The following is a 25,759-nucleotide window of genomic DNA, read 5'->3' as shown; positions in this document are numbered from 1 at the left end:
CTTCCAATCTGTAAACATGGAATATTTATCATATTTTTGAAGTCCTCTTCAATTTCTTTCATCAGTATTTCATAGTTTTTATTATAGAGTTTTTCACTTCTTGAGTTAATTCTAGATATTTAATTTTATGTGTGGCTTTTGTAAATGGAATTACTTATTTGGTTTCTTTTTCATATTGTTCGCTGTTGGCATATATAAATGCTACTGATTTTTTGTATTTTGAGTTTGTATCCTGCAACTTTATTGAATTTAGTGATCAATTCTAATAGTTTTCTTGTGGCATCTTTAGGTTATTCCAAATGTAAGATCACATCATCAGCAAACAGGGATAATTTTACTTCCTCCTTTCCAATTTGGATGCCCTTTGTATCTTTCTCTTGTCTGATTTCTCTAGCTAGGACTTCCAGCAATGTGTTGAATAACAGTGGTGAAAATGGGCATCCTTGTCATGTTTCACATCTTAGAGGAAAGGCTTTCAGTTCTTCCTCATTAAATAAGATACTAGCTGTGAGTCTGTCGTGTATGGCTTTTATTATGTTGAGGCATGTTCCTTCTATCCCCATTTTTTTAAGGGTTTTTATTATGAAGTGATGTTTAATTTTATCAAATTTGTTTTCAGCATCGATTGAAATGGTCATATGGTTTTTATACTTCATTCTGTCGATATGACATATCACATTGATTGATTTGCATATGTTGAACCATCCCTGAATCCTAGGGATCAATCCCACTTGGTCATGATGAATTATCTTTCTAATGTATCATTAAATTCAGTTTGCTAGTATTTTGTTGAGCATTTTTGTACCAATATTCATTAGAGATATAGGCCTACAGCTTTCTTTGTCTAGATTTGGTGTCAGGGTAATAGTGGCCTTGTAGAATGAGTTTGGAAGTAGTCCTTCCTCCTCTAGTCTTTGGAATAATTTGAGTAGGATTGGGATTGGTATAAGTTCTTCTTTAAATGTTTGATAGAATCAGCAGTGAAGCCACTAGGTCCTAGGATTGTTTTCCTGGGAGACTTATTAAAGCTTCAGTTTTGTTATTTGTTATTGGTCTGTTCAGGTTTTAGACTTCTTCCTGGTTCAATCTTGGTAGGTTGTATGTATCTAGGAATTATTCATTTCCTCTGGATTTTTCAATTTATTGGCATGTCATTGCTCATAGTAGACTCTAATGATCCTTTGAATATCTGCAGTGTTAGTTGTAATGTCTCATTTTTCATTTCTCATTTTGTGTATTTGGAGCTCCTCTCTTTTTTTGTTAGTCTGCCTAAAGGTTTCTCAATTTTGTTTAACTTCTTAAAAAACCAACTTTTTGTTTCACTGATTTTTTGTATTTTTTAATTTAAATTTAATTATTTTCTGCTCTAATCTTTATTATTTCTTTTCTTCTACTGATTTGGGGTTTGGTTTGCTCATGTTTTTCTTGTTCTTTAAGATGCCACATTAGATTGTTTATTTGAAGTTTTTCCCTTTTTTTGATGTAGGCACTTATAAACTTCCGTGTGATTACTGCTTTTGCTTTATTCCACAGGTTTTGGTATGTTGTGTTTACATTATCGTTTGTCTCAAAATTTTTTTCAATTTTTTTCTTAATTTATTCATTGACCCACTCGTCATTTGGGAGCATATTGTTAAATCTGTAGAGTTTCCACAATTCCACTTGTTATTAATTTCTAGTTTTATTAAATTGTGGTAAGAGAAGATGCTTGATATTATTTCAAAATTTTTTGAATGTTTCAGGACTTGTGTTGTGATCTAACATATGGTTTATGCTTGAGACTCATCCATGTGCTGAGGAAAATAATGTGTATTCTGTGGCTATTGCATGAAATATTGTGTAAATGTATATTATATTCATTTTGTCTATAGTGCAGATTAAGTCTGATGTTTCTTTGTTAATCTGTCCAATGCTGAAAGTGGGGTGTTGAAATCTCCAGTTATTATTACATGTGGACCTATCTCTCTCTTTAGCTCTAATAATATTTCCTTTTTATATCTGGGTGTTCCGGTGTTGAGTGTATACATATTTAAAATTGTTATACCCTCTTGCCGGATTGACCCCTTTATCATTCTATAGTGACCTTCTTTGTCTCTTATAGTTTTTGTCTTCAAATATATTTTGTCAGATATAAGTATATATCTGATCTTTTTTGGTTTCCATTGGCATGGGCTATCTTTTTACCTCCCTTTATTTTCAGTCTGTGTGTGTCTTTATAGGAAAAGTGTGTTTCTTGTAGGTAAAAGATCAATGAGTCTTGTTTTTTCATTCATTCAGCCAGCCTAAACCTTTTGATTGGAGATTTAGTTAATTTACATTTAGTGTTATTATTGCTAAGTAAGGACTTACTCCTGCCATTTTGTTATGTGTTTTCTGATTGTTTTGTGGTCTTCTCTTTATTTTTTGTATATCCATTGCATAATTTTTGGTTTTAGGTTAGCATGAGGTGTGCAAATAACCCATTATCTTGACCCGATAACAACCTAACAGTATTTGCATAAACAAGCAAGCAAAAGAAAACTAATAAAAACTCTAAGCTTCAACTGTTTCTTGTTTCTTCTTATATCTTATTGTGGTAACTATGTCTTGAAAAGTTATTATGGTTATTACTTTTGATTGGTCCATTGTTCAGTCTTTCTACTTAGGATAAGAGTAGATTACGCACCACAGTTACCAGTAAGTTTTGTACATTCAGGTAATTATTTATTGCTCACTAATGTCATTTCCTTTCGGATTGAAGTACTCCTTTTAGCATTTCTTGTAGGACAGGTTTGCTGCTGATATAATCTCTCAGTTTTTGTTTGTCTGGGGAAGTCTTTATTTCTCCTTCATGTTTGAAGGACATGTTTACCAGATATACTATTCTAGTGTAAATGTTTTATTTTTCCTTCAGCATTTTAAATATGTTGTATACTCTCCTGGCCTGTAAGCTTTCAACTGAAAAGTCTGCTTTCAGACATATTGCAGCTCTGTTGCATGTTATTTGTTGCTTTTCTGTTGATGCTTTTAGGATCCTTTTTTTATGTTTGACCTTTGGGAATTTGATTATTAAATGCCTTGATGTAGTCTGCTTTGGGTTGAATCTGCTTGGTGCTCTATAACCTTCTTGTACTAGGATATTAATATCTTTCTCTAGGTTTGGGAAGTTATCCCTTTGAATAAACTTTCTACCTCTACCTCTTTCTCTATCTCCACTTGAAGGCCAATAACTCTTGGATTTGCGCTTTTAAGGCTATTTTATAAACCCTGTAGGAATGCTTTATTGTTTTTCATTATTCTTTCTTATTTTCTGTGTGTTTCCAAATAGCCTGTCTTCAAGTTCACTCATTCTTTTTTTTTTTTTTTCTGCTTGATCTATTTTGCTATTAAAGGATTTGGAAGTATTGTTCAGTATGCCAATGGCATTTTTCAGCTTCAGAATTTCTACTTGATTATTTTTAATTCTTTCAATCTCTTTGTTAAATTTATCTGACAGAATTCTGAATTTCTTTTCTATGTTATCTTGAATTTTTTTTGAGTTTTCTCTACACAGCTAGTTTGAATTCTCTGTCGGAAAGGTGACATATTTCTGTTTCTCCAGGATTGGTCTTCGGTGTCTTATATTTAGTTTATTTGGTGATGTCATGATTTCCTGGATGGTGTTGATGCTAGTAGATGTTCTTTTGCATCTGAGCATTGAAGAGCTATGTAGTTATTGTACTCTTTACTGTCTGGGCTTATGTAGCCGTCCTTCTTGGGAAGGCTTTCCAGATATTTGAAAGGACTTGGGTGTTGTAATCTAAGCTATTTCTACCTTAGGGGGCACCCAAAACCCAGTAATGCTGTGATTCTTTCAAACTCGTAGAGGTACCATCTTGATGGCCTTGGCCAACATCCATGAAAATTATCTGGATTAGGAGGCAGGGACTCTTTTTCTCTTCCCTTACCTTCTCCCAAACACACAGAATTTCTTTCTCTGTTCTGAGTAACCAAAAGCTGGGAGTGAAGTGACACAAGCACCCCTGTGGCCACCACCATTTTGGCTGTGCTAGTGTCTGGAGTTGGTTCCTTCTGGTGGGTTCTTGGTCTTGCTAACTTCAAGAATGAAGCTGTGAACCTTCGTGGTGAGTGTTACAGCTCTTAAAGGTGGCACGGACCCAAAGAGTGAGCAGCAGCAAGATTTACTGTGAAGAGCGAAAGAACAGAGCTTTCACAGGGTGCAAGGGGACCCGAGTGGGTTTCCGCTACTGGCTGGGGTGGCCAGCTTTTATTCCCTTATTTGGCCCCTCCCATATCCTGCTGATTAGTCCATTTTACAGATCGCTGATTGGTCCATTTTACAGAGTGCCAATTGGTCCATTTTACAGAGTGCTGATTAGTGCATTTATAATCGTTTAGCTAGGCACAGAACACTGATTGGTGCGTTTTTACAGAGTGCTGATTGGTGCATTCACAATCCTTTAGCTACACACAGAGTGCCGACTGGTGCATTTACAGTCCTCTAACTAGACAGGAAAGTTCTCCAAGTCCCCACTGGACCCAGGAAGTCCAGCTGGCCTCATCTCTCACTAGGTCAGGCTTGAAGTCAGTCCAGCACTGGTCTCATAAAATGCCTGCTGTAACCACTCCCTGGCTACTGCTTATGTTCACTCAAGGCCCTGGGGCTCTTCAGTCAACAAGTGGCAAAGCCAGACAGACCTGTGTCTTTCCTTTCAGGGCAAGGTCCTCCAGGTCCTGGGAGGGTCCAGAAGTGCTGTCTGAGAGTCAGGGGCTATTGTCAAAAAACTTAGAAGTCCACCTTTTATTCTCTTGTATTGCAGCTGAGCTAGCACTCAAACCACAGATGCAATCCTTCCCACTCTTTCCTTCCCTTTATAAAGGCAGAGGAACCTCACCCCATAGCCAGTGCCACCCCAGGCCGCAAGGAGTACTGCTAGACTACCACCTATGTTCCCTTAAATCCCAAGGTCTCTTAAGTCAGCTTGTGGTGAATGCTGCCTGGCCTGGGACTCACCCTTCAGAGCAGTGGGCTCCCACTCTGACCCAAGGCAGTTCCAGAAATACTGTGCAGGAGTCAAGCCTTAGAATCAGGGACCCCAACAGCCAGCTTTTTGCTCTACCCCACTGTGGCCAGGCTGGTACCTAAGGTGCAAGACAAATTCCCTTTAATTTTCTCTCTGCTTTTCTCAAGCAGAAGTTTTACCCTGTAGCCACGACAGATGGTAATTTGCTGAGACTCATCTGAAGCCAGCAAGTCTCAGAGGCTCATCAAGGCCCTCAGTGTGGTACCTGGGTTTTGCTGCTGGCTATTCAGGGCCCAAGGGCTCTTCAGTTAGCAGATAATAAATACTGGCAGCATTTATCTTCTTTCCTTTGAGGCAGCAGATTCCCTTCTGGCCTAGAGTGTGTCTAGAAACGTCTGGGAGGTAGAGCCTGGAACGGGGGCCTCATGACTCTGACCCTTGCCCTATCCTGCTATGGTTGAGCTTGTATCCAAGAGGCAACACAAAATCCTCCCCACCCTTCCCTCTCCTCTCCTCAAGAAGAAGGAAGGGGTCTCTTTTGGAGCCACAAACTGTGTAGCCTAGGGTTAGGGGAAGGGTGATGCCAGCATCCCTTGGCTGTCCCAGCTGGTGTCTCACTATGTCGTGTGCCCCCACAGTCCACTGCCTCTGGGCCTAGTTCAGTCCTAGGGCTTGCTGAACAGTTGCAGTCCTTATGGCCTAAACTGTCTTTCAAGTTTACTTAGAGAACTAGAGCACTTTGGCCATTTGTGGTGAGGTTTTGCAGGCACTCAAATTCTGACAGCTGGGATAGGAGATTCCCCTCTGGCTAGAACTGGCTTAAATGCTCCTTCTGTGGGCCGGCATTAGCAGCACTTGGTCCAGGTTTCCTTTCTGCTTTAACAGGACAGCACTGAGTTCAATGCCTCACAGTTGCTGTGTTCTCCCTGCCCCAGTGCCCAGAGATGCTCTCAGCACCACATATCTGCTGCTGGGGATGGGGAGGTGTGGTATCAGTGATTCAGTGCCTCCTTCAGCAATACTGAGTTATAACCAGGTACTGTGAGTGCTCACTTGATTTTTGGTTCTTATGAAGCTGTGTATTTTTCCGTGTAGATATCTTAACTTGGTGTCCTTGCAGGCGGGATGATCGGTGGAGCCTTCCACTCTGCCATCTTGCTCTGGCCTTATTATTTTTAATATTTTCATAAAATAGTCTGTAATATTCCTTCAAGTTGCATTTTTATTACTGATGCAACATAAAATGAATACATTTAAAAATTATCACTTTCAATTAGTACTTTTTCTGAGATAAAATATTTTTAATACATTGTAACTCTTGAAGTATTATCCCAGAGAAAATTCTGCTTGAAGGAAGATATCCTACATTTTATATTATATCCTACATTATTATATATAGGTGTATCAACACCAATATTTTTCAGTGTACTATGTTTCTGACACAAGAGTACCTATTCTAACAATATATATTTTTTTACCAGACTTAGATGTTGAAAATTAAAGCTTTTGTCAAGCCTATTACTCTGCTAAAATACAAAAATTTATTCAGTTAGGAATAAAAACTGCAACAAAATGCAGATTAAGAATTTCAAAAATTTATAGTTAGAAAATCTCAAATACTTTTAATATACATATTGTTCACTCATCTCCCCCTTAACTTTTAAAGGATAAACTCTAACGTCTCTCTGTTTGCAAGATCTATTTGTAAAAATTGCAGCTGCTAACAACATTAAAAGCTGATATTGTATTAGATTCTACTCTTTGAATATTTTGGTTTAAGCTTGTCAATTGAATTTGAACAAAATGCAACTAAAATTCACAGAATTTATTCACAAAATTATGAGACACTTTGGTGTATTTATTATTTTGTCTTTCAAAGGCTGAAGGATTTCAAAAATTTATTAATAATGAACAGCAGAGAGAGATAGCTTACTGCCATGCTAAAATCTACTTTTGTATGTAATATCAATGTTGCTCAGTTACTGTAACTGTGTATACATTTGTAAATGGTTACTCTACACATATATATAATTTTGTTTTTTCAACTACAGCTTATTTTATTTTATTTTATTTTATTTTTATTATTTTTAGAGACAGTGTCTCACTGTGCTGCTCACCCTGTAGTGTGGTGGCAGGATTATGGCTCACTGTAGCCTCAAACTTCTAGGCTTAAGTGATCCTCCCACTTAAGCCTCCTGAGTAGCTGGAACTACAGACACAAACCACTGTGCCAGGCCATTAAAAAAAATGTAGATATGGGGTCTCACTCAATTTTTTGGCCTGACCAGTTGGTTTTGAACTTGGGCTCAAGATATTCTCCCACATTAGCCTTTCAAAGTTCTGGGATTATTGGTGTGAGCCACTGCCCTCAGCCATATAGTTTCTATTTCAATGAACAATAGGTCTAACAAGTTATGGTGTAGTTATGAACTATATGAGAACCACAACCAATTCCAAGTACGTTTTTACTTCATAGATTTATCAATTTACTAAGAACAGTGCTTTTTTCAAAAGACCAAGCTGCAGTAAAATTTCTGCCTGGATTATTGCAAAAAAACAAACAATTTTTTCTTCAGTGTTGGATTCTTTTTTTTTTTACTTTAAGTTCTGGTATACATGTGCAGAATGTGCAGGTTTGTTATGTAGGTATACATGTGCCATGGTGGTTGGCGGCACCTATCAACCCATCATTTAGGTTTTAAGACCTGCATGGATTAGGTATCTGTCCTAATGCTCTCCCTTCCCTTGCCCTCTACCTCCCAACAGGCCTCGGTGTGTGATGTTCCCCTCCTCATGTCTATGTGTTCTCATTGTTCAACTCCCAGTTCTGAGTAAGAACATGCATTCTTTGGTTTTCTGGTTTTCCGTTCTTGTGATAGTTTGCTGAGAATGATGGTTTCCAGCTTCATCCATGTCCCTGCAAAGGACATAAACTCATTCTTTTTTATGGCTACATAGTATTCCATGTTGTATATGTGCCACATTTTCTTTATCCAGTCTATCATTGATGGGCATTTGGGTTGGTTCCAACTCTTTGCTATTGTAAATAGTGCTGCAGTAAGCATACGTGTGCATGTGTCTTTATAATAGAATGATTTATAATCCTTTGGGTATATACCCAGTAATCAGATTGCTGGGTCAAAGGATATTCCTGGTTTTAGATCTTTGAGGAATCTTCACACTGTTTTCCAAAATGATTGAACTAATTTACACTCCCACCAACAGCGTAAAAGCATTCCTATTTCTCCACAGCCTCGCCAGCATATGTTGTGTACTGACTTTTTAATGATCGCCATTCTAACTGGCGTAAGATGGTATCTCATTGTGGTTTTGATTTGCATTTCTCTAATGACCAGTGAAGAAGAGCTTTGTTTCATATGTTTGTTGGCTACATAAATGTCTTCTTTTGAGAAGTGTCTGTTCATATTCTTCATCCACTTTTTGATGGGGTTGTTTTTTTCTTGTAAATTTGTTCAAGTTCCTTGTAGATTCTGGATGTTAGTCCTTTGTCAGATGGATAGATTTCAAAAATTTTCTCCCATTCTGTAGGTTGCCTGTTCACTCTGATGAGAGTTTCTTTTGCTGAGCAGAAGCTCTTTAGTTTAATTAAATCCTATTTGTCAATTTTGGCTTTGTTGCAGTTGCTTTTGGTGTTTTAGCCAGGAAGTCTTGCCCATGCCTATGTCTTGAATGGTATTCCTAGGTTTTCTTCTAGAGTTTTTATGGTTTTTGGTTTTACATTTAAGGCTTTAATCTATCTTGAGTTAATTTTTGTATAAGGTGTAAGGAAGGGGTCCAGTTTCTGTTTTCTGCATATGGCTAGCTAGTTTTCCCAGCACCATTTATTAAATAGGGAATCCTTTCCCCATTGCTTGTTTTTGTCAGTTTTGTTGAAGATCAGATGTTTGTAGATGTGTGTGTTCTGAGGTCTCTGTTATGTTCCATTGGTCTATATATCTCTTTTGGTACCAGTACCATCCTGTTTTGCTTACTGCAGCCTTGTAGTATAGTTTGAAGTCAGGTAACATGATGCCTCCAGCTTTGTTCTTTTTGCTTAGGATTGTCTTGGCTCTGTGGGCTCTTTTTTGGTTTCATATGATTTTTAAAGTAGTTTTTTTGTAATTCTGCAAAGAAAGTCAATAGTAGCTTGATGGGAATGGCATTAAATCTATAATTTACTTTGGGCAGTATGGCCATTTTCATGATATTGATTCTTCCTATCCATGAGCATGGAATGTTTTTCCATGTGTTTGTGTCCTCTCATTTCCTTGTGCAGTGGTTTTTAGTTCTCCTTGCAGAGATCCTTCACATCCCTTGTAGGGTGAATTCCTAGGTATTTTATTCTCTTTGTAGCAATTGTGAATGGGAGTTCACTCATGATTTGGCTCTTTGTTTATCTATTATTGGTGTATAGGAATGCTTGTGATTTCTGCACATGGATTTTGTATCCTGAGACTTTGCTGAAGTTGCTTATCAGCTTAAGGAGATTTTTGGCTGATATGATGGGGTTTTCGAAATATACAATTATGTCATCTGCAAACAGAGACAATTTGATTTCCTCTCTTCCTATTTGAATACACTTTATTGTTTTCTCTTGCCTGATTGTCCTGGCCAGAACTTCCAATACTATGTTGACTAGGAGCGATAAGAGAGGGCATCCTTGTCTTGTGCCGGTTTTCAAAGGGAATGCTTTCAGCTTTTGCCCATTCAGTGTTGGATTGTTAAAAAATATTTAATATAGTTTGCAGTAATTACAGACGTTTCACCTTTGGCAGAATGAACTTCCAAAAACTTGATGATTTTTCCATTATTTGATTGGGAAAGATAATTATTAAAATTAGCTGATTTTCTTCTTGAAACACCTGATGTCACGATGTAAAACTGCTGTCAATTGTTTATGATATTATTTTTCTCTGATGAAGACAACACAATATCAGCTATCACTTCTCTTATTATACATGAACAAAAAACTAGGAATAAAAAATAAACAAAAACAATTTATAAGAACAGTCATTTGATCTGAATATTACAAAATATTCTCATGCTTCAGTGAGTAATATATAAGTGTAACTTCTGCAGCTTTGCACTAAATTTTCTTAAAATAACTGCTAATTTTTTGAGGCAGAATCATGAGCTTCTTCATTATATTTGCATTTGTGGTATTCATGCCGGTAGTGATCTCATCACAGCCTTCACAGAGGATGGTAAATGCCAATAAATGCTGTATACAAGGTGTGTATATTTATCATTTTCATGAAGTTTCATGAAAGCACTTTATTTTTTATTAAACATAAACTCTTTTATAGCTTATGCCTTATGAAAAATTTTATCATAAAATTAAAAAAATTATTCCTTACCTTTTCAAAAAAAGTTGATTTACATGACATTGTAAATGACAAAAACACTCTAGCAAGTTCAGACTGTCCTCTATACCCTCAGTGGCAGGGCTACTCAGCCTTTATTTCAAGCATACATTTCATAAATACCTAATGTATAATTCTCAAGGTTTTTATATAAGCTTATGATTTGTGGCCTGGAGATTTTATGCATCTTGAAAATCTCAACACAAGCAGCGACTCGGCTGGCTAGAGCACCAAGTAGCTGGAAGGGAAGTCTCATTGAATATTTGTTGAATACTTCTCCCATTCTCATCAGTGCCTAGAATTTGCTGGGTCAGGTCAATTTTGTACCAGAACACTTGGGTTTCTGAGTGAGCATTCTGCATGCTCGTCTTGAAAGGAAAAGTTAGTTACTTTAGGTTTGGAAAAGGTAAGTGGAAAGATAGGGTATTGCTAGTCATCTTTCAGATTTAACCACATGTTACAGTGAGGACTCTGGTTGCTCACAACCATCTCACACACTACTGAAACAGTGGGAGAGTGGGAAGTAGGAAGCGGAGGCTTGCCAGCTTATTTGAATGCAATTATTAATTTTAAAGCAACTATTTTAAAGCAATGATTAATAAAAACATTTTATCTAGAAATGAAAAATCTGATAAATTCCTGTATTAGTCTATTTGGACTGCTGTAACAAAAACACGATAGACCGAGTGGCATATAAACAACAGACATTCATTTTCCACAGTCCCGGAGACTAGAAATTCCAAGATCAAGGCACCTGCAGATTCAGTATCTGGTAAGGGCCTGTTTTCTGGTTTATAGACCGTCCTCTTTTTGATGTATTCTGATATGTTGAAAGACAGCAAAGCAGCTGTCTGGGGCCTCGTTTATAAGGGCACCAATCTCTTTCATGAAGGTGGACCTCTAACAATCTAATCACGTCTCAAAGGCTCTGCTTCCACATATCATCACATTGTGGATTAGGTTTCAATATATGAATGTTAAGGAGTACATAAACATTCAGTCTATAGCAAATCCCAAAACTGACAGTCATAAACCAGGACAGTCTTAACCAAAGCCATGCATACGGCTAGCATATGTCTATAGTGTGTGTGTGTGTGTGTGTGTGTGTGTGTGTGTAACTTAAAGAAGTGTGTTGTCATACAATATACACTTTATTTTGAAATTTTATTTTGTTTTCTCTCAATAAAACAGCACTACACATCAGGATATATAGAGCTACCTTATTATTTTTTACTAGCTACGTAGTATACACTAATTTGTCATCTAGAAATATTGTGCCCATTTATATTTCTATAAGCAGTGCACAAAATTCTATTTTCCCAAAATACTCAATGGAAATTATGAATATTTTCTCAGAATTTAATAGGAAAGAGGGATTCATTTACTTATTAATGAGGTGCAGTATCTTATCATGCATAATATAAATTCAGAAAAATGAACATATAAGTATGCAAGTTGCTGAGTTTTCACATTAGCCCATTCCTAGAAAGGCCTTTCTTTCCAATCACTACTTACTAACTCCTGTAAGGATCATTGAGCAATTGCTATTGTCACTCCTAAAAGGGTTTTGTTGTTACTGTACCTTAAAAAACAAGATCATAAATGATGTAGCATTATTTTATATCTGATATTTTTCCTCAGTGTCTTAATTTGTGGCTGTTTTAATAAAGTACCCTAGACTGTGTAGCTTATAAACAGCAGAAATTTACTCCTCATAGTTCTGGATCCTGGAAGTCCAAGATCAGGGTGTCAGCATAGTCAGGTTCTGGTGAGGGGCCAAATCCTGGTTCATAGACCCAGCCTTCTTTCTGGGTACTCACATGGTAGCACGGAGCTCTAGAGTATTTTGCACTAATCCCATCATGAGAGCTCCACTCTCGTCTTAGTCACCTTCCAAAGATTCCGCCTCCTAATACCATCATATTGGGGTTTAGAATTTTAATGCATAAATTTTGAAAACCATTTAGTCCATAGCACCCAGTCTTATAATAAATGGATTATGTTACTCCAAGTTGGACAAAAATCATGTCCAGAGGAAGAAATGTTCACATTTACAAAGTATGGTCACTAATCTATTAGATCTATACAGCTAGCAGTAACTAAGATAGACGAAGCCTCAACCAAAAAGCTGTTTCACTTATAAGGCATAGTGAATAAATGATCATAAGGGTTTTAGAGTAAATTAGTGAGCTAATTGTGCTAAAAACAAGAAAAATACTAACCCAAACTTATATATTTATATTTATTTTTCCTTTAAAATATCAACTTTATAGGTACTTTATTTAACAATAGTGATATGTTGCAATAGTTTGGGTATTATACTGTGATACTGCCTTCTGCATCTGCTGTTTTATTGAAAAAAAAATAGCTTAAGTTGAACCCTACTCTTTCTTTTGAAATGTTCAGTTTTGGAAACTTTTATAAGTAAACCATGGGCTGGGCTGGCAAATATATTACTTCATTAGTAGTTTCTAATTATTATTGTTCTCAAATCTTTTCTTCTAAAGAATGCTTAGAAGCAATAATAAGTTTAAAACAAAAAAATCAAGCTTATTTTGGATAAAGGAGAGCAGAAATAATAGAATCCTGTCCACTGTCCTTAAATAATATAAATTAATGATTTTTTTCCATTAGTGTCTATTACTTTTTGTTTAGCTTTTAAAATATATGAAGCATTTCAGAGATTTTAGAAACAGGCCTGCATCCCATTCATATTGGCTCTTAATCACCCTCAAGTTGTTTCTCAACATATGCACATAATAATGTTGCATTTTTTTGCACAATAAGTCAATGTTTTAAGCATTGTCAATGTTTTTGGCATGACGAGAGTCTTGTAAATACATGACATTTAATTGTGCTGTTGAACTATTGTTTTAAACTAATTCCACAGAAATGGTATTAAGGACATTGCACAGTGGAACATTGCACAAGATGCAGTAAGAGGCATCTATAGCTTTAAATGTTTTCTTTTCATCTTAATACATGAGTGATTAACATGACAATATCAGTATACTAGTATTTCTGTAATAAAATACCACATACTGGGTGGTTTAAATCACAGACACTTATTTTCTCACAGTTCTGAAGGTTAGAAGTTCAAGATCAAGATGCTGGCAGAACTGGTTTCTCCTGAGTCCTCTCTCATTGACTTGCAAGTACCCACCTTCTCACTGTGCCCCTAAATGGTCCATGCAGTTCATACAGCCCATAGCACTATGAGTGGTCATCATCACCAGGATCTTTTTTTTGTTTGTTTTTTTGAGACGGAGTCTCGCTTTGTCCCCCAGGCTGGAGTGCAGTGGGGTGATCTCGGCTCACTGCAAACTCAACCTCCTGGGTTCACGCCATTTCCCTGCCTCAGCCTCCCGAGTAGCTGGGACTACAGGCACCCACCACCATGTCAGGCTAATTTTTTGTATTTTTTAGTAGAGACGGGGTTTCACCGTGTTAGCCAGGATGGTCTCCTGATCTCGTGATCCACCTGCCTCAGCCTCCCAAAGTGCTGGGATTACAGACCACGATCTATTTTTTATACAGAGGGTGACTTCTTATTTAAAATATAAATCTCCAACCTAAATACACCTTCCTTTTTTCAGTATTATGTCATCAAGAAGACTAGGAATTGATTTTGTGATTATGGTTCTAAGTAAGTGAAAATAAACATCTCAAAATTATTTCTATTTCATTTACATATTTTTACTACTTTTCATAAGATGAAGAGAGTAGTCAATTCTAAATTTATAAAATTTACTGTTTTCATAGTTAATAAAGACAACTTTCCTCATTTTGAATGCTATTTGCATAACTGTTTTATTTTATGAAGGAATTCAAGTTGATGTTAGATGACTTTTTGATTATTTCAGTTTAGCAACAGATAATCCATTAACTAACTAAAGAAGATTTTCTTTTACCCAGTTTTATGCCATGCCTACCATAATATGTTTGATAGTTTCATTCCTTCTAAAGCACAGATCAATTTTCAAGGTACACCAAAAGAAAATAAAAATGCAATATTTTATTTAGTATAGATATTCTTTTGATCATTAATGTAATTATTATAGAAATAGACAAATGCCTTTGCATTGATTTTGTTTGAACTTTCTATGTAATGATTTCAAATTCAGATGAAAGTCTATACCCTTAAAATAAACATTATAGTAAAATTTAAAAATACAAAAGGAACAATATAAATATGATTCCTTCATGTTACAAAATAATTTTTCCTGCTTTAAAAAATATCTCAACAAAATGCATAATTAAATTAATGCATAAATTTTCACTAATTTTCTTTAAATGTGAATATTATACAGATATGCAAACCTAAAGTTTTAATGCACTTAAAACAAACCATAAAAAGTGTAATAATTATATGAACCATGAAGAATTATAATTTGAAGATATGATTTTTTGAGGCAACTTTGAGTTACCTATCTCTATCTCTATTTCTATCTCTAATTCTGAGGCTTTATAACTGTCCAGCATGTCAATAGAGCTTGACAGTATCAACCACAATAATATGGTTGATATTAGATGTGTTACAGTCATCCCAACATCCCTCTTACAATGTCTCTCCCTTCCTCCCTCTATTGATTTCCTATTGCTGTTTTAATAGATTACTACAAGATTAGTGGCTTTAAAAATATTATTATCTTAAATTCTGCAAGTCAGAAAGCAGCATGGGCCTTACTGGTCTAAAATGAAGGTGTTGGGAGGGTTCATTCTCTTCTGAAGACTCTAAAAAGTAATTTTTTTTTCAGCTTCTAGAATTCTCTCTTTGGTCCTTCACAGGTTCTGTGGATTAAAGTTATCTTTAAGGTCATTATCCTGCTTATCATATTTCCCTTGTCCCCTACACATATAACCATGAGTGTCTTGTCAATTAATTTGCTATTCTCTCTGCTAACAGCAGATGATTAATCCAAATATGGATAACTGATTTAATCTGGGCCAAGGAGTACCTCCATAGGACTTAGATTTGGGACTGTCTGCTGGTCATTCTCTCTCACGGTGCCTACAGCTGTGAATTTTACAATTAAGAAACTGTTGGCAGACATGTTTCTTGCCATGTGGTGAAAATATGCTAGTAAAGAGAATCACTCACGCAGAGAGATTAAGAGAGAAAAGCTAGAGATAAAGAGAACCTAGTATTTTTGAGTTTTCAGATGGCCTCTGAGATCCAGTTCTATAGCTGTCGTTTCTTTACCTGAATAGTTAAATCGTACCTTACATTCCAGGAAAAGTTAATGTTGGTTTCTCTTCTTGCATTCAAGAGTCCTAATTAAAATGTAACTAATTAGAATTACATAGAGATTTAGATAAAACAACAATTATTGACCAGCTTGCTCCATCTTGATTTTGTCTCTACAGTAAGTTACATAATTAGACTGGCTCCCTTGTTGCCTCCATCAGTATTATTTCTTCACTGCTCTGAAGCTCATTTGTTCAATGTTCTTCAAATTAAAAACATAATCAGCTTTACTTACTTCTCATCTTGAACTTTTTCTAAAGATACATCTTAAGTCTTGGAAATTACTTATTCCAAGTATTCACATATTTTTCCTTCTTTATTTAAAGAGTCTCTCAAAATTTATTTATATACTTAATTCTTGAGACAATTATCTTGCCTTAATTAAGGATAATTGTTTTCCATAATAGATCTGCATAGATTTTAGCTTAAGAAAGCTGCTATTTGTGCATCAGATAAACCAGCAATCTTAAGGGTATGCAAGTGCAGAAAATACTGCCGAATGCAGAAGCAGAAATCACTCTCTCTGATGGGGCCATCCATCTCTCTCATCTTTGCCATTTTCTGTGCATTGCTCTATTCTAATGCTTCTCTCTGTGGAATCACTGCCTTTGGTTACTTGTGGAATCACTATTTTCTCAAAATGTTTCCTTACATGTAGTTTTGGCTGGCGCAGGCAATGACTCCAGTACCATCTGTATACAATATTTTGGCACACGTGGTGTGCATCTGATTCAGCTGCAGTGCCACAGGGCGTACTTACCTGGGAGAGTCATTGCCTGACACAGCTTAGATTTCATGTGCTAAGCAGAAAAGAACAAAGCTGGAGGCATCACATTACCCTACTTCAGACTATAAAGTCTACAGTAAATAAAACAGCATGGTACCAGTACAAAAAGAGACACATGGAACAGAATAGAGAACCCAGACATAAAGCTATACACTTACCAAAATCTTCTCTTTGATAAAGTTGACAAAAATAAGAATAATAGAAGGATTTCCAATTCAATAAATGGTGCTGCAACAACTGACTATGCATATGTGGGAGAATAAAACTGGACCACTACCTATCACCATATACAACAATTAACTTAGGACAGGTTAAGCACTTAAATGTTAGAACTCAAATTATATCAATCCTAGAAAAAACCTAGTAAATACACTACTAGATATCAGCCTTGGCAAATATTTAACTAAGTCCCCAAAAGCAATTGCAACAATTAGGAAAATTGACAGTCAGGAACTAATTAAACTAAACAGCTTCTGCACAGCAAAAGAAACTATCAACACAGAAAGCAGACAACCTACAGGATGGCAGAAAATATTTGCAAACTGTGCATTTGACAAAGGTCTAATATCCAGAATCTTCAAGGAGCTTAAACAACTCAAGCAAAAAACAAACAACCTCACTGAAAAGTAGGCAAGGCCGGGCGAGGTGGCTCACACCTGTAATCCCAGCACTTTGGGAGACCAAGTTGGGCAGATCGCTTGAGGCCAGGAGTGGGAGACCAGCCTGGCCAACATGGTGAAACCCTGTCTCTGTTAAAACTACAAAAATTGGCCAAGCGTGATGATGTATGCCTGTAATCCCAGCTACTCAGTAGGCTGAGGTACAAGAATTGCCTGAACCCGGGAGGTGGAGGTTGCAGTGAGCCAAGATCGCACCACCACACTCCAGGTACTCCAGCCTGGGCAGCAGAAAAAAAAAGAAAAAATGCAATGGGCAAAAAACATAAACAAACATTTATTAGGAGAAAAGTTACAAGCAGCCAGCAAATATATAAAAAATGCTCAACATTACTAATTAAAACCACAAAATTCCACCTTACACTAGTCAGAATGACTAGGAATAAAAAAGTAAAAAAATAAAAAATAAAAAATAAAAATAATAAAAATAACATACTGGTGAGGCTGCAGAGAAAAGAAAATGCTTATACATTTCTGGTAGGAATGTAAATTTCCAGCCACCATTGAAAGCAGTTTAGAGATTCTCAAAGATCTTAAAATTACCATTTGATCCAGCAATCCCATTACTGGGTATATACCCAAAGGAAAATAAACCATTCTACCAAAAAGACACATACTTTTATGTTTATCACAGCACTATTCACAATGGCAAAGACATGGAATCAACCTAGGTGGCCATCAATGGTGGATAAAGAAAATGTTTATATATATATATATATAAATACATATACATATATATACACACATATGTGTATATATACATATATACATAAATATAGTAGATATATACATATACATATATACATACATATACATATGTACATACATATATACATACATATACGTACATACATATATACATACATACATATACATATATGCATACATATGTATACATGTATACACACATACATATGTATACGTGTATACATGTAGACACACATACATATGTATACTGTATACATGTATACACACATATGTATACTGTATACATGTATACACACACATATACAAGTATACATATGTATATATACATGTATACATATACATATGTATATATACATGTATACATATACATATGTATATATACATGTATACATATGTGTATATATACACATATATACATATGTGTATATATACACATATATACATGTGTGTATATATACATATATACATATATACACATATACATATATACATATGTATATATATACACATATACATATATACATATGTATATATATACACATATACATATATACACACACACACACATATACATACACACACACACCATGGAATACTACAAAGCCATTACAAAGAACAAAATTATGTCCTTTGCAGCAAAATGGATGCAGTTGAACGCTGTCATCCTAAGCAAGTTAAAGCAGGAATAGAAAATCAAATACCATATGTTCTTACTTATAAGAGAGAGATAAACATTGGGTACACATAGGCATAAATGTGGAAATAATAGGCATTGGAAACTACTAGGGGGGCAGTAGAGGGGGAGAGAAAGGGAAGAGGGAAGGACTGAAAAACTGCCTATTGGGTACTGTGCTCATTACCTGGGTGACGGGATCATTCGTACCCCAAACGTCAGTATCACACCTTATATCCATGTGACAGACCTACACACATACTCCTTGAATCTAAAATAAATTTGAAATTAGAAAAAAAAATGTTTGAAGCTATTGCTATTAAAAGATCAGAAAAAGGCGTGGACTATATTCAACTTCATAGTCCTGAGAAGCAACCACCCCTGCCTACAACTTGATGTTGGATGTCCAGCCTCCAGATCTGTGAGACAATAAATTTCTGTTGCTTAGTTAGATAAAAATGTTATCTACTCAAAACTATAGTAAACTATACCATAAAAAGAATGGATAAAGTCATGAACTTTACTTGTAAAACAGAATAATATTGAGAAACTCTGGTTGAATTAAGACAGGAGAACCCAGAGTCTCTATGCTTTTGTTTTGTGTGTGTGTGTGTGTGTGTGATTTTTTTTTTTTCAAGATGGAGTTTTACTCTTGTCACCCAGGCAGGAGTGCAATGGTGCGATCTCGGCTCACTGCAACCTCCACCTCCCGGGTTCAAGCAGTTCTCCTGCCTCAGCCTCCTGAGTAGCTGGGATTACAGGCATGCACCACCATGCTCAGCTAATGTATTTTGAGTAGAGATGGGGGTTCTCCATGTTGGTCAGGCTGGCCTCAAATGCTTAACCTCAGGTGATCCACCCGCCTCAGCCTCCCAAAGTGCTGGGATTACAGGCGTGAGCCACCATGCCTGGCTGTCTCTATGCTTTTTATCTCTTTTTAAATAAACTCCCTACTAGGAGTTCCCAAATTCCCAAGAAATTCTCTAGTCATTTTGAAAACCACTAGGATAGTGAATAAGGCCCAGGTCCAAATTTAGAAGACCAGCATTATCCTGATATAGCTTCTACATAGCTAACTGCATGATATTGGTCTCCGTGGCTCTCAGCTTAATCATTCTCAAATAAAGCAATGATGATAGGAAGCAGAAGACTTTTAAATTCTGTCCTAGTTGAAATTTTTACAGTGTTTGATCTACATTTAATTACTTACAGAAGTGGAAATTCTTAACAGTTGACAATTAATGAATTTCTTTTTTTTATTATACTTTAAGTTCTAGGGTACATGTGCACAACGTGCAGGTTTGTTACATATGTATATATGTGCCATGTTGGTGTGCTGCACCCATTAATTCATCATTTACATTAGGTATATCTCCTAATGCTATCCCTCCCCCCTCCCCCCACCCTACAACAGGCCCTGGTGTGTGATGTTCCCCTTCCTGTGTCCAAGTGTTCTCATTGTTCAATTCCCACCTATGAGTGAGAACATGCGGTGTTTGTTTTTTTGTTCTTGCTATAGTTTGCTGAGAATGATGGTTTCCAGCTTCTGAAGTCTGAAATGATAAGGTTCCCAGAGGAAATTTATCTATCAATCATCATTCAGATACTTTAAAATAGCAAGCAATCTTTATTCTTTACATTTTAGAGCAATTTTGAATTGCATATAGAACCCCTATGACTTTCTGTGATCATAAAAATGAATGACTAGAATGGAACAGATGAATGGCCAATGGCTATAATACATATTAATTGAATTATTTTCTAACTACTTCATAAATATGAATTTATAATGGCCTATTACAGGAAACGAAATTTCTCTTTTTAAGATATAAAACTTGGCAGTGCATTTTAAGCACCTAGTGTTCTTTATTCCTAGATTCTTTGTGTAGAGGCAGAAAAGAACAAAAATATAGGGAAGTTCTCAGGGCAAAATTAAGTAGGTTTTGAATTTTCTTGTGTGTCAGTTGAATTTTTTAACTTTTAAAATATGTGATGTAATGTTCTGTTCATTATGAATAGTCTGACTCAATCACTAGCCTATGCTAAAGAGATCTAAATTTAGAGGATCCAGATTTAAGGAAAAGCAAATCATTTTTAAAATAATCAAAACACGAATGAGTCTCTTCTATAGAATGCCAATAAGCGATTTATTAAGGTAAATATGTAATCAAACATTTTAGAAAAAAAAATGGTGCATGTAATTAGCAATCCTTCACTGTGAGGAGTGTGGGGCTATATGCTTCCTTACCATCCACTTGGTTCCTAAATCTATGTTTCACCCTTCTGAAAGTGAGACTGAATATTAGACATGAGAAGAATTCTCCCAAATCTGAGGGGAAATTCTTCACAGGCAAAATTAGAATGATTGATTGCCCTCTGGATTCCAGTTTTGTTTGCCCAATGGTCTGGAGAGGGAAGGAAGCTGGAATATGTATTTCCCTTGTTGTTTCATCTGGGGCCCGTGGTGTCCTTCAACTAAGATTAGTGCTTCCCTTTAGGTGGCCTGTTCTACAAGAGTTTCCTCTGGGTCTAGGTAATGCTCACTCCCCTCCTTCTATTTAGAACATACTAGAGACGACACTTTGATCCTTCTAACTCTGGATTGATACGTTATTCCTTGTGGTTTTTCCTATACTCTGCTAAAATTTTTGTAAATAGCATGAAAATGAAACTTTTTCTGGAATTATGCTATATGCATGTGCCACCTGGTTCTTGTGAAACAGTGATGAGTATCTGCTATATCTTGTATCAACAAGTAGTAAAAACAATATCTTAGACATGGTCCTTTAAAAAGTTATTTTGTCTTTTAAGAAAATGCTAAATGAGGGCTCATATACAAGGCACCCTGCAAAGCAACATACGCAAGGGACTCTGTTGGACAATGAGAAAATAATAGTGTTATTTGGCTCATCCTATTCTGTTGCTAATAATATCTCTCAAAGACTACCATCTCTAAGGTCTCCTCAGACTCATTGTACATTTTTTGAAAGGCTTCTTTCAAATATACAAGACCTTCACATTAATTCCTGCTGCAACTAAAACTTGTATTTTTATCTTTTGTGGTTATTCTTTTTTTTCCGTTTCAATTTAATTTGCTCATTCAAATCTCAAGCAGATACTCATCAATAGGCATTATTGGTCAGACGCCACTATAAATGCCTGTTTACAGCAGCAAACAAAACTTAACAAACCCCCCTTCCTCCAAGAGCTCACATCCTGGTATCAGTTCTTTATATCATACTGTTTCATGGACACTTCTTGAATCTAGCTAGGGAAACATATAAATCTCCTTTTATCTTTTTCATTCCATTCTATTACAATGTGTCCTAGTCAGTTCAGGCTACTATAATAAATTATTATTGACTGGATGGCTTAAACAACAAATATTTATTTCTTATAGTTCTAGAGGCCTAGAAGTCCAAGATCGAAGCGCTGGCAGATGCAGTGTCTGGTGAGGGTTTGCTTCCTGGTTTATAGATAGCTATCTTCTTGCTCTATTTTCACAATGCAGAGAGCAGAGTGGAAGCAAGCTGTTATGTGTCTTATAAGAGTACTAATACAAGAATGCTAATCCCATTATGAATGCTCCACCCTCAAGACCTAATCACCTCTGAAACGTCCCACCCCCTACTACCATCACAGCGGGAGTTAAGATTTAAATAAATGAATTTGGGGTGGAGTAAGCATAAACATGTAGCCCCCTAACACAATGCATTTAATTCCCCTAAGCCATGGGAAACTTCAGCTTCTTTCTTACACTGTCTTTGTATTTATTCCTCAGGCCTTAAAACTGCTTCTGTTTCTTTCTTTCTTTTTTTTTCTTTTCTTTTCTTTTTTAAATATTGTTATACGTTAAGTTTTAGGGTACATGTGCACAGCGTGCAGGTTTGTTACATATGTATACATGTGCCATGTTGGTGTGCTGCACCCATTAACTCGTCATTTAGCATTAGGTATTTCTCCTAATGCTATCCCTCCCCCCTCCCCCCACCCCACAACAGTCCCCGGTGTGTGATGTTCCCCTTCCTGTGTCCATGTGTTCTTATTGTTCAGTTCCCACCTATGAGTGAGAACATGTGGTGTTTGGTTTTTTGTCCTTGCGATAGTTTGCTGAGAATGATGGTTTCCAGCTTCATCCATGTCCCTACAAAGGACATGAACTCATCATTTTTTATGGCTGCATAGTATTCCATGGTGTATATGTGCCACATTTTCTTAATCCAGTCTATCATTGTTGGACATTTGGGTTGGTTCCAAGTCTTTGCTATTGTGAATAGTGCAGCAATAAACATACGTGTGCATGTGTCTTTATAGCAGCATGATTTATAATCCTTTGGGTATATACCCAGTAATGGGATGGCTGAGTCAAATGGTATTTCTAGTTCTAGATCCCTGAGGAATCACCACAACTGGATCCCTTCCTTACACCTTATACAAAAATTAATTCAAGATGGATTGAAGACTTACATGTTAGACCTAAAACCATAAAAACCCTAGAAGAAAACTTAGGCATTACCATTCAGGACATAGGCATGGGGAAGGACTTCAAGTCTAAAACACCAAAAGCAATGGCAACAAAAGCCAAAATTGACAAATGGGATCTAATTAAACTAAAGAGCTTCTGCACAGCAAAAGAAACCACCATCAGAGTGAACAGGCAACCTACAGAATGGGAGAAAATTTTTGCAACCTACTCATCTGACAAAGGTCTAATATCCAGAATCTACAATGAACTCAAATAAATTTACAAGACAAAAACAAACAACCCCATCAAAAAGTGGGTGAAGGATATGAAGAGACGCTTCTCAAAAGAAGACATTTATGCAGCCAAAAAACACATGAAAAAATGCTCATCATCACTGGCCATCAGAGAAATGCAAATCAAAACCACAATGAGATACCATCTCACATCAGTTAGTATGGCGATCATTAAAAAGTCAGGAAACAACAGGTGCTGGAGAGGATGTGGAGAAATAGGAACACTTTTACACTGTTGGTGGGACTGTAAACTATTTCAACTCTTGTGGAAGTCAGTGCTTCTGTTTCTAATAGAGAATCCTTCCATAGAATTTTAGAATGAGTAACTCTTCTTCCAGTGTTTTAGGAGGCCAAGGTGGGAGGGTTGCGTCTGCCCAGGAGTTTGAGACCAGCCTGGGTAACAGAGCAAGACCCCAGTTCTACAAAAAGTAAAACTTAGCTGGGCATGATGGTTCATGCCTGTAGTCCCAGCCACGCTGGAAGCTAAGGTGGGAGTATCCCTTGAGCCCAGGAGTTCAAGGCTGCAGTGGCTGAGCTATGATCACACCACTGCACCCCAGCTTTGAGCAGCAAAACAAGATCCATGTCTTTAAAAAAAAAGAAAGAATGGTTAACTCTTCTTGATCTTCAGGCTATGAATTACATTTTCACATACTCATTTGTTTCTCCTTCCATATGAAAATGTAATTTTCAAGATAAATTTTCACTATCTACTTAAAGAGATTTTCCTTCTTGTTTTTTTTAATATAAAAATACACCTGAATTAAATAGTTCAAGATTTTAGTGTCTAACAATTTCTTTGCTTATGCCAGAAGGCAAGTGAAATATGGAGCTTCCTGAGAAATCTGTCTGGAGAAGGCAGGACTCTCCTTTTCATATCAAGTCTTTCTAGTTATGTTTGGCTGAACACTTTGTGTGTTGTGTATTTTAGGTATAATTTCAGAACTAAGTAAAAAATGAAAAAATTTCTGTTGCCCTGGAGCACACTTCTCTTTCTTACACGAATTTCTAGAAACCTCATTGAGACTTGGGAATTTAATACAGAATTTGAATTATGAGCCATATTGCAGCTGCAGAGTATATAAATATTCTAGAGCCACCAAGCTCTCCAATTAAAAAAGATGTTTTCTAATTTTATTCCTATGTGCTAAAAACAAAATTATCCTGAGTGTGTGTGTGGCAGTTTCCTAATTTCTTGCCATATACCAAGTTTCTAGTTGCTGTGTAAATCTGATGCATAATACAAAATCAAAATAAATATAAGTTGGGGATTATTTTCTTTTTGATTTTCCACCAGTAGATAAATATTTACCAATTTTCTCACAGTAGCCTTGATTCTGATTTCAAGACACTGATTATGGAGATTTTGTTGAATTCAGCAGAGAGCAGTAAGTAGTTCCACCAGGTCACATAGAGGTTACTAGTTGGCTGAAACCCTTTGAGACTTCTTAACAGGAAACTGCTGATGAACTTCTCTCTACATCATGTCAGTTGTGGTGTGTACATACTTTGTTAAATCTCTTCAAGCTGGGCCTTAGCCTCTCAGTCTTGATCTTAGATAGATTTGAAAGAGAAATCCATGTATTAGACTGACAGATCCATGTTTTCAATGATTTCTGGTTACATTCCAATATAGAATTTTGCAATAATAGAAATGGAATGACTCTAAATTTGCATATCCAACCATATTCAAAATAAATAACATTAGATAAATAATTTTAGGATTGTATTGTTTCATACTTAATATATACAATTAGATTGTGAGCAGAAGCAAGATTTTATTTGTTCTTTACTGTGTGCTTGCTTATTTAACATTGAAGGCTGTGATTAACCCCCAAAAAATGGGAGAAGAGAGAAAATACAACTAAAAATATTACCTTAGCCTAAATCTTGATATAGTTACCTCTTCTATACTAGGTTGCTGGCATCAGCACATAGTAAGACCAAACCATCTCTTTCTCCGTGTGGGTTTCTTGCAGAATGTTGGATTCATTTCTCACATCCATCAGCCTCCCTCTTATTTCTGTGGCAAATCCAATGTGTAGAAGAAAATTCTCACCAATATAAATGTTATCCCATATTGTTATGGATAATTCCCACCTCTTAAAGTCAGTATTAGTTAGCTTAGACTAGACGATATTGCCAAAAAGTTTTGTTTCTTCATCAGGTTTTATATCTGGTAGTAGTTATGACTTAATGACTATTCTGTTCTATGTAGTCAGCCATTCAGGGACCCAAGATGTGGGAGACATTTCACACTGGAAGACGGTTCTCCATGGATCACTTGTATTTCTGCATGTCTTACGAAAATACATTAGCAAATTTTCTTCTGAATTCTATATCCGAGGATCTTTTTGAAGAAGGTTCACCATGCACTGATTACCGACTTGTTTGGATTTGATGAGACAGAACATACATAAAGGTAACAAGCTACATGCGGCAGGTTTATCACTCGTAGGAACAACGAGAACCTGGGATTCACTGTGATCCATCCCACAAGGCTCAAGGAAGCTGTCTAGGACAAATGAAGTCTAATCTGTTC

General features: G+C 36.3%; 1 long non-coding RNA gene across 1 annotated transcript; it reads right to left on the bottom strand.

Annotated features, from left to right (window-relative positions):
• Positions 1-15,588: 15,588 nt before the first annotated feature.
• LOC129052430 (uncharacterized) lies at positions 15,589-24,849 on the bottom strand. The gene is made up of 2 exons (XR_008517460.2): positions 24,530-24,849; positions 15,589-15,640 (listed from the first exon to the last, which is right to left on the bottom strand). It is a non-coding gene; the product is annotated as an uncharacterized LOC129052430 (long non-coding RNA).
• Positions 24,850-25,759: the final 910 nt, after the last annotated feature.

Source organism: Pongo abelii, chromosome 22, assembly GCF_028885655.2.
Source record: "Pongo abelii isolate AG06213 chromosome 22, NHGRI_mPonAbe1-v2.0_pri, whole genome shotgun sequence".
Taxonomy (NCBI): Eukaryota; Metazoa; Chordata; class Mammalia; order Primates; family Hominidae; genus Pongo; species Pongo abelii.
Note: the sequence above shows the minus strand (reverse complement) of the source record. Positions and strands in the feature narration are given on the sequence as shown.